The following is a 9,026-nucleotide window of genomic DNA, read 5'->3' as shown; positions in this document are numbered from 1 at the left end:
GTGGGAACGCTGGCCTCTAAGCCCGCTCTCCAACGGCACACGGCGGAAGGACAGCCCTCCTTTGGTGGGGAAGTTCTCCATAGCTTTGGTGCTTGGAAAGTTTAGAGATGGCTGAGAGAGCCACCGAGGTGGGAGGGGATACATTTATCTCTCTTCCTGGGGACAGACCTCGGAGGTCCCTCCTTCACCCGCATCGGCCTGGATGAATGGAATCCGTGGAGCAGGTTTCTCAAAGCAAGCCTGGCGGGGCCCTCACAGGCATTCCTGGAAAAGGACTGCGGAGTTGAAACACAAGGAGGAAATAAACAGAAATAGGCTTAGGAAGGGTCTCTCTGGGAGGCCTTTCTGCCCTCCGTCTTTGGCGGGCTCAGGAGCCCTGCCTGGGGCTGGGAGCGAGAGCTCAGATACTTTACGTTCTCTGAGGCACTGACCGTGGCTCTGCGAGGAGGTTTCTCCGGACAGACATCTTTCAGCAGCGCTGGACTAAGCCACGGGACAGGTCTGACTGTGGCTCTGCGCTCCCCACCGTCCCATCTGCTGCCCCTCCCCGCTGAGAGCTGGGGGAGGGATGGGATCTTTTCTCTGTGAGCTGACTTCAGCTCGTGGAGTCCTGGGGTCTCAGAGCCTCGGGGAGGGAGGAGTGGGGTCTCCCTGCTCGGGTTCCTTTTCTGGGTGAGGCGGGGCCTGTTTACCAGGCAGACCGGGGGCTCCCCAGCCTCCGCAGATCTCCTGGCGCCTCCCCCAAGGCTGTTCACACTTTCCTTACTTGGGGGCTGATAAGTCACGCAGCTGGCAGCATTTGCACCTGATTCAAGGAGGGGAATATTTTCCCTGGAGATAAGCTTGGAAGTCAGAGCTAGTCCCCACCCGGGGACGAGGAGAGGACAGACAGCTACAGAGGGCTGCACCAGGGGAGGGTGGATGGGGCGTTCACCCACCCCTGCTGCGGTATTCCTTTGTTGGTTTTGCCCGAGGTCTGATAAGCGCCCTGCTCCAGCCAGAGGCCTTATCTGGCTGCATAATCCCCTGGCCTTGGCTGGAGAACACCAGGGCTTTGCCCAGTCCGCCCTCCCCACCCCCGCCTTGGCCCCTGCAGGCTGTTGGGGCTGGGGGTGGAGGGAGAGGGGGGTGGCGTGAAAACCCCCTTCCTCTTGCTCTTTCTTTTCCAACAGGGCAAAGGGTGCCGGTGGTTGAAAAGGCCCCTCTGGGCAGGAACCTGTCACCTGGGGCTCGGATGAGTGGGAGCCATCCTCCGCTGCCCACCTCCCAGCTGTGGCCCTGAGCTACACTGGCCCTGTGGCCACGGAGCAGTTGACCAGGAAGCCCCGGGAATCAGTAGGAAATGAGTTTGAGACCGGGTCCTCCACACAGGCTTCTGGGCACATAGACTCAGGCTCGGCAGGAGGCCCTCCTGGTACAAGTTCCAGCCCTTCCTTCATTTTGTGTCTGGAGCAAGTCAGCACCCCATGTGCCCAGAGCGCTCATCCAAGAAGTGGGGTGATGAGCCCAGCCTCGCAGGGAGGTAGGAGGTGGGAAGAGCTCACCCCGGTCTGGCTCGTGGTCCTCACAATGATGGCATCATTGTCATGATTATCATCATCCTTGTCAGCCACTTAGAGCTCATGAAGACAGCACTCTCCATCATGCCCTGTTTTACAGCTGAAGACCAATTAATTCAGGCTCCATAAGGAAGAACCTAGAGGCCCCCTCAGGTCAGCCTGCCCAGCCTGGAGCTTATCCACCATGGAAGTGTGTCTGTTGGCCTTAAAGAGGAGAGGGCATTTGGGCAGGGCTTTGAGGTATGAGTAGGAGTTTGCTGAGTGAAATGAGAAGAAAGGGTTTTCAGGGCAGAGGAAACAGGTTAGGGGTAGTAAGAAGGGTCTTGAGGCCCATAGAGAGTGACTGCTATGAGTGAGTGGTTGGAACTGGGGTGACTGAAGATGGGGAAGGACACCTGGGGGTCGGGGGTGCCCAAGGAGTTGGGGATTTATCTGGAAGATGGTGGGTGCTAAGGCAAGAAGAATCAATTCCTTTTCCTTTTTGCAAAAGCAAAGCCCTCCATAAGATTTCCTTTTGGACTTTCTTTTTGAAAACGTAATGCACGCTGACAGTAACCATTTAGAAAATACAGTTTCTAAAAGAAAAGCAATGATCCTTTGCCTCTCCCACACACCACCCTTTCCCCACAAGCCCCCAGAAGGCTGGGTGTCTGCTCTCCCTGCCTTGACAGCTGCAGGATGTTTTGCGATGGGATGCATGAAGAGCTTTGGCCAGTCCCTGGAGACGGACATGCAGGTATGTCAAGTTTTCCCAGCCCACGTAAATGGCCGCAGTGAGTGGCCTTTACAAGTTCCCCGAAGGGGGCTTGTGGGGGCAGTTACAGACATGTCATTTAACAAATGCTGCAGATCCCCTTCCAGAAATGAAGGACATCGGCCGGGCGCGGTGGCTCACGCCTGTAATCCCAGCACTTTGGGAGGCCGAGACGGGCGGATCACGAGGTCAGGAGATCGAGACCATCCTGGCTACATGGTGAATCCCCATCTCTACTAATAAATACAAAAAACTAGCCGGGCGAGTTGGCGGTGCCTGTAGTCCCAGCTACTCGGGAGGCTGAGGCAGGAGAATGGCGGGAACCCGGGAGGCGGAGCTTGCAGTGAGCGGAGATCCGGCCACTGCACTCCAGCCTGGGCCACAGAGCGAGACTCCGCCTCAAAAAAAAAAAAAAGGAATGAAGGACATCTCAGTCATGCACTGGCAGGCCTGGTTCCTCCCCCTCCACGCCTGATGTTTCTGTTTAAAATGTTTGCACTGGAGGGGTGAAGACACTCACCTGTTCCTGTGGCACTTTATTACCCTGAGTGTGCCCTGCACCTCTCACTGTCCTGAAGTGGCTTGGCCCTCAGGCTTCACCTGGGCCTTCTGCACCTGAGCCTGGGCTTGGCCCAGCATGGCCAGTGGGCTCCGGGCCCCTCCTGCCAGCCGAGGACTTCTGAGACAGAAGCCTGGTGCAGCAGGCAGGCAGCTCTGGACTTTGAGCCCGGGCCCTTGATGGCCAGGGAGAGGGCGTCCCCCAGCACACACTACCCTAACCTTCAGCAACATCCCAACTACAGATGGGGGTGCTAGCCTTGAAAGTTGGGTGTCCCGAGGTTTGGGGCAGGAGGGCAAGGGGCCGCCCCAGGGAGGTGGTGCATGACACAGCCTATGACAGGCAGTGACTCACTGCTCATCCAGCCATAAGTCAGGGTGACAGGCTCAGTGTCCCAGCCGTGCTCCCTGGAGTCCCTGCCCCAACGTCATTCCCCTTCCTGCAGCCTGCGCTGGGCAGAGCTCCCTCCCTAGGCGGGCAGCCTGGGCTACTCTGGGACCATCCACCCATTCCAGACCCACCCATTCCAACTCGTTTGCTACTGCTGGGGAAACTGAGTCCCAGGGAGGGGGAGCAAGGGTAGATGGAGAACTAACAGTGTCACAGTCCACAGGTCATCTGTCTCCCACTTTACAGAGTGGGCTGCAGAGCTCAGGGCCAGGATGCTCAGCTTGTCCAGGCTGTGATCTGGAGGAAGCAGGCAGCTCTGCTCAGCCCAAGGCCCTCCATGCTCCTGGGGGCTGCGGGTCAGATCCAAGAACATGGGCCCTGGGGCCACTGTGTCTGATTCAAACCACACTTCCTCCCTGTTGACACCGGGCAACCTGCTGAGCCGCTCCGTGCCTCAGTTTCCTCATCTGTAAAGTGGGATTCATAGTAGCTCCTTCCCGACTGGGCTGTGTGGGGATTGGTGAGTGATGCTGTGGGGCAGGATCGTGATTTGCGGGGTGCCTCTATGTTCTCCCAGAGAAGGGAAGGGCCCTGGGGGGCCCACTCCCCACCAGAGAGCGGAGTCTCCCAGGGACTAAGCGGGTGGGAGGGATGGGAGCTGCCCTGCTGTGTAGAGCCTTGGCAGAATCGCTTGATGCCGTCCCCAGGCTCTGCAGGGCCAGGAATAGGGCCGCTGGCCCTGGGGTCCTTGTAGTTCAAGGGTCACCCTGGACTGCGGGGCTCTAACTACAGAGACCCTGAGGCAGTGATGTTTGCGCAACCTGCCTGCCTGTCACTCCCTCCCCTACCCCTCACCCTTGCGCTGCCCCGCCCCTCACCCTCGCCCTGCCCCCTTGTCCCGCCCCTGGCACCTGCCCTGACCTTCCCCTCCTGTGATTGTTAATACTGAGTGTCAACTTGATTGGATTGAAGGATGCAAAGTATTGCTCCTGGGTGTGCCTGTGAGGATGTTGCCAAAGGAGATCAACATTAGAGTCAGTGGCTGCGAAAGGCGGACCCACCCTCAATCTGGGTGGGCACCATCTAATCAGCTGCTGGCTCTGCTAGGATATAAAGCAGGCAGAAAAACGTGAAAAGCCTAGGCTGGCTCAGCCTCCCAGCCGGAACTTTCTCTGTGCTGGATGCTTTCTACCCTTGAACACTGGACTCCAAGTTGGGACTGGCTTTTCTTGCTCCTCAGCCTGCAGATGGCCTATTCTGGGACCTTGTGATCATGTGAGTTAATACTCCTTCATAAACTCCCCTTTATATGTACACCTGTCCTGTGAGTTCTGTCCCTCTAGAGAACCGTGATGAATACACTGCCCCTCACCCTCACTCTGGTCCTGTCCCCCTCCCACCTGCTGTGCTCAGCGCCCCTGCCTGTCCCTCCCCATGCCACGTGGAGCTCTGGACACAGGGCGATCACAGAAACTGGCCCCTTCCAACCTTTTTGTCACCTCTGGGGAAACTGAGTCCTGAGGTGGGGGAGCACCGTAGCCTGGAGAGCTGCACGACTCTGAACCCCCACCCCAGAGGGAGGCTGGGAGGAACCCCTGTGTGCAGGTGCAGTGCCTGGGACAGTAGCCCCAGAGAGCTCTGGAGGAGGGGTGCCCAGCTGGTGAGAAGACGTGTGAGGGGAGCTCCAGATGGGTTTCAGGGCCTGCGGCTGCTAAGTGACCTCCTGTCTGTGCCTGCTCCCCGCTCCAGCTGTGAGCCCCTGACTCCCACCCTCACACTAGTCTGCTCTTCTGCAGGGCATGACTTGGGGACCCGCTGCCTGCACTCACGCTCCTGTCTCCCTCCCTTTCTCCTTCCTCTCTGCCTACCTGGAGCCAACATTGAGCCTCTAATCTGTGCCAGGCGTCCTCATTGCCCCCTTTTCTCTTTGCAGGCCCTTCTTTTGTAGGAAGCCCCCCAAGCCCTCACCCCCACCCCAGAGCGCCCTCTCCTCTCTCCCAGCTCCACCCACCCCACCCCCACCAGGCTCCCAGGGGAGCCTCTCCCTGGCCCTGCCAAGCGCCCACTGTGCACCTCCTTCGGTGTGGCTGGGGATCCTTTCCCAGTGTGACCTAGGGGGGCATCTAGAGGAGCTGCCCAAGGGGAATGGGCTTCTGTGTTGGGCTTCAGAGGCTGAGTAGGAGTTTTCCTGGAAAAGGCACAGCAGCAGCAGGGGCCTGGAGGCCTGTAGGGAGAGTGGCCACTGTGTGGGGCGGGCCTCCACCCTGATGGCCTCACTGCTCCAGCCTCTGTTCTTTCTTCCCCAAAGTGCCAAGTTTCTTTCTCTCGTGACACAGGGGTTCCTGCAGCCCTAGAATCTATTATTTCTGCAGATGGAGGAGATGGTCCGTCTCCCAAGCCTCTCCTGCTGTAGGTGGGGGCCTGAGCTTTCTGAGGTTCCCTGTAGCTCCCCGGCACCCAGGGCTTGAGTGGTGAGGCTGGCAGGATGCGTCCGCAGCTGTGGTGGTGACAGGGAGGCCCTCCAGGCATGGACCTCATGGTGGGCTGGGTGCTGCGGACAGACGGGGCAGAGACCTGCAGGGAAGGCCCTGTCCCTGGGCCTATGGGAGGGGAAAAGAATAAACATGGAAACAAGGACAGATGGTGAGGAGGGCACGGCAGAAACAGCAGAGCCGTAGGGCTAACATTCGAGGGGTGATCAGGGAGGCCTCCCACAGAAGGTGATGTGGGTGCTGAGAACGGATGATGAGGGCCCAGAGCCCCAGCCCCTCCTCCAGCACAGCCCAAGCCCAGCTGCTGCACAGTAGCCACTCACGCCTGAGGCTGGGATGGAGGCGGTGGGGAGGAGGGAGCTACTGATTCCAGGGCCCTGGGGCTTCCGGGGCCAGGCCAGCTGCGGGTGGGGCCTCTTTTCTCCCAGTGCAGCAGGCCCAGCTGGGGCCCACCTCAAAGTCCCCCCAGCAGGGGAATTGGTGAGATGTGAGACCTCTAGGGGCTGCAGCTGCAAGAGAGGCCTGGAGCACGGGGGGCGTGCAACACTGGGGCGTGCTGAGCCCTACCTGTTTGGGCAGGACAGTTGTGGGGAGCCTGGCGTGGGGCTCCGGCCCAGTGGAGCATCTGGTTCCTGGGGAGAGGCTGCCTCGCAGGACCTGATGTGACTCCCAAATCCCACAGCCCCTGGGGCCTACAGGGGGGGTGGGGACAGCTCTTGCCAGCCTCACTGGAAACCCCAGAGCCCCCCACTTCCTCTAGGCACTGCCAAGCTTCTGAAGGCCCAGCCAGCCCTGCCTCCCACTGGCTCCCTGGAGCTGCTCCTCCTGTTCCCTTCTTGGTGGAGTTTCCTGTGCCCTTGCCAAGGGGGTCCTGGGAAGCCCCCTCACACCTGCTGCAGCTGTGCCCGGCCTGCTCAGCACCCCTCCAGGCACTCTCTCCGCCAGTCCTGGAACCCTAGTGGAGACCCAGCTCCCAGGGCCCTGGAGACCACCTCCCCAAGGCCCAGGCAGTGCCTTCTTGTGTCCAGACACAGCAGGTGCCCAGTGGCTGTGGCATCAGATAGGGATCCCTGCCCTGGGCACACATGCCAGGACCCTGGGAGGGAAATCAGAAGCATCCAGAGCTCTGGAAGCGAAGCCAGAAGGGTGGGGAGATAGAACATGCCAGAGAAGGTTGGGGACCAGAGAGCTGGCTGCCAGGAACGCCTGCGCCACGTGGGTGCGTGGGGGCGAGGCTGGCATAGGCTCAGCCCAAGGACTGACCCTGGAGCCTCCCAGGCAGGGCTGACCTCAGAGGCCCGTGATCTTGACCCCAGGTGGCCCCATGCTGGCGTCATGCTCTGCTTTCTGGGCAGGCTGCTTTAGGTGAGGTCCCCAGCCCTGGAAGGGTCCCAGCAGCGCTGTGCAGGGAAGAGGACAGGGAGGTGGTGGGGGCGTCTTGCTTGGACCCAGCAGGGTGAGGGTGGATGAGACGCCCTGGGTGGCCTCAGCAGGTGGAAGGCAGGAACCTCCACGCATGGACCGAGTGCCTGGGCGCAGGTCCCGTGTGGAACCCTCCAGACGCCCCGGGAGTGTTAGTCACCAGGCCCCTATGACAAATCACTGCAAACCTGGGGCCCTCAACCACACCAATTCCGCAGGGTACAGTTCTGGGGGTCAGAAGTTCTAAGTGAACCTTAAGGGACTAAAGTCAAAGCTGCTGTCTCGGGAGGCCCTGGGCGAGCAGTCTTCCTGCTCCTGCAGCCTCCGGGGGCTCCGGCCGTTCCTGGGCTTGAAGCTGTTCCTGTCCCTGCCTGTGTCTTCCATGGGGCCTTTTCTTCCTCTGTCTGTGTCAAATCTCCCTCTGCCTGTCTCTTGTAAGGACTCCTGTGGTCGCATGTAGGGCCCCCCTGGATAATTTGGGGTCATCTCTCCATCTCAAAGTCCTTAACCATCTCTGCAAAGTCCCTTTTGCCACCTAAGGTGACACACTGAAAGGTCCTAGGATTAGGATGTGGACATCTTGGGGAGCTGTCACTCTGTCTGCCACGGAGGCGGCATTACTATTGCCACCCATTTGACAGATGAGAATTAGGAGGCCACAGACAGGCCACGGCACTTGCTCAGGCGCCTCCCCCCACCAGCGGAGAGTGTTGGGTTTGGGATCTGAGCCCAGGACATCCTGAAACCGAAGCTCCTCAACCCCATCAGACCAGGGCAGAGTTGATGAGGCCACGAGACCTCTGCTGGGGACCCGGAGGGGAAACTGAGGCTCAGGGAAGGCAGGTAACCTGTCTAAGGTTGTCAGTTGCCAGGGTCAGTGCGAGTGTGGGAGCCCAGGCCTCGAGCTCACTCCCCAGCTGTGTGAAATGGTTGCTCCTGTCTTCCCCCACTGTGCCTTCTCAAGGTAAAATCCTGCCTCACACAGTCCCCGCCCCCATCCCAAGCCTATTTTTAGGGCTGGGCTGCAGATACAAGAAGGTGGCAGGGGTCGTTTGCGACAGGAATTTACTGAGGGCTCCTGTCTCCTGTGAGTGCTGTTCAGATGGAGATTTAAAATGGTGAGACCTCAACCTGGGCCCTGGGACAGGACACATAGCACCCCTGACGGAGGCCCTGGGAAGTCTGCAGAGCCTCAGATACCAGCCTCCTGGGTGCAGGGATGTTGGGGGCGCTGGTGGGTTGCAGTTGGAATGAACAGATTGACATAAGTATCACAGATAGGAAAACTGAGGGCACACCAGGTCTCTAGCAGGAGGGCCCTGCCCCAGGATGCTGGCGCTGGCCTTGGGTGCAGATCGAGCGCCAGGATGGGGCCTGGCACTCAATTCTTCTCCCTTGAGGCTCGGGGAGATGTCAGTTGGCTTGAAAAACAGCCAGACTAAATATAGCTGTGAAACTTCCCGGAACACATTATTCCAAGTGTCCGATAATTAATGCTCAACAACACACAGTCTTCCAGAAACTGAATCCACTCTGAATGTCCTGTGGGGTGGGCGGGGGGTCGTTTTCGGGAGGAGGCACGTGGGGTCCCTGATGGACACTCAGAGCAGACAGATGAACGTGGCGAGCATGTCCTCAGCCCCTGTAGTGCCAAGACTGGCTGAGGTTGGCACCCTCCTGTTGGATCAGGCCGTCCTCAGGAGGCTGTGGGTAGATGGGAGCCCAGGCCCCGGGGAAGCCATGGCCTCTTTCTGCTGCTTCCTGCAGGAAGCTCTCCTTGCTTGCCCTGGCCCCGAGGGCCCCTCACCCCACCCGGTCTGTCTGGTGAAGGCTCCTTCCCATCTTCTCAA

This window comes from Colobus angolensis, unplaced genomic scaffold (genome assembly GCF_000951035.1).
Source record: "Colobus angolensis palliatus isolate OR3802 unplaced genomic scaffold, Cang.pa_1.0 Scaffold136, whole genome shotgun sequence".
NCBI lineage: Eukaryota > Metazoa > Chordata > Mammalia > Primates > Cercopithecidae > Colobus > Colobus angolensis.
Note: the sequence above shows the minus strand (reverse complement) of the source record.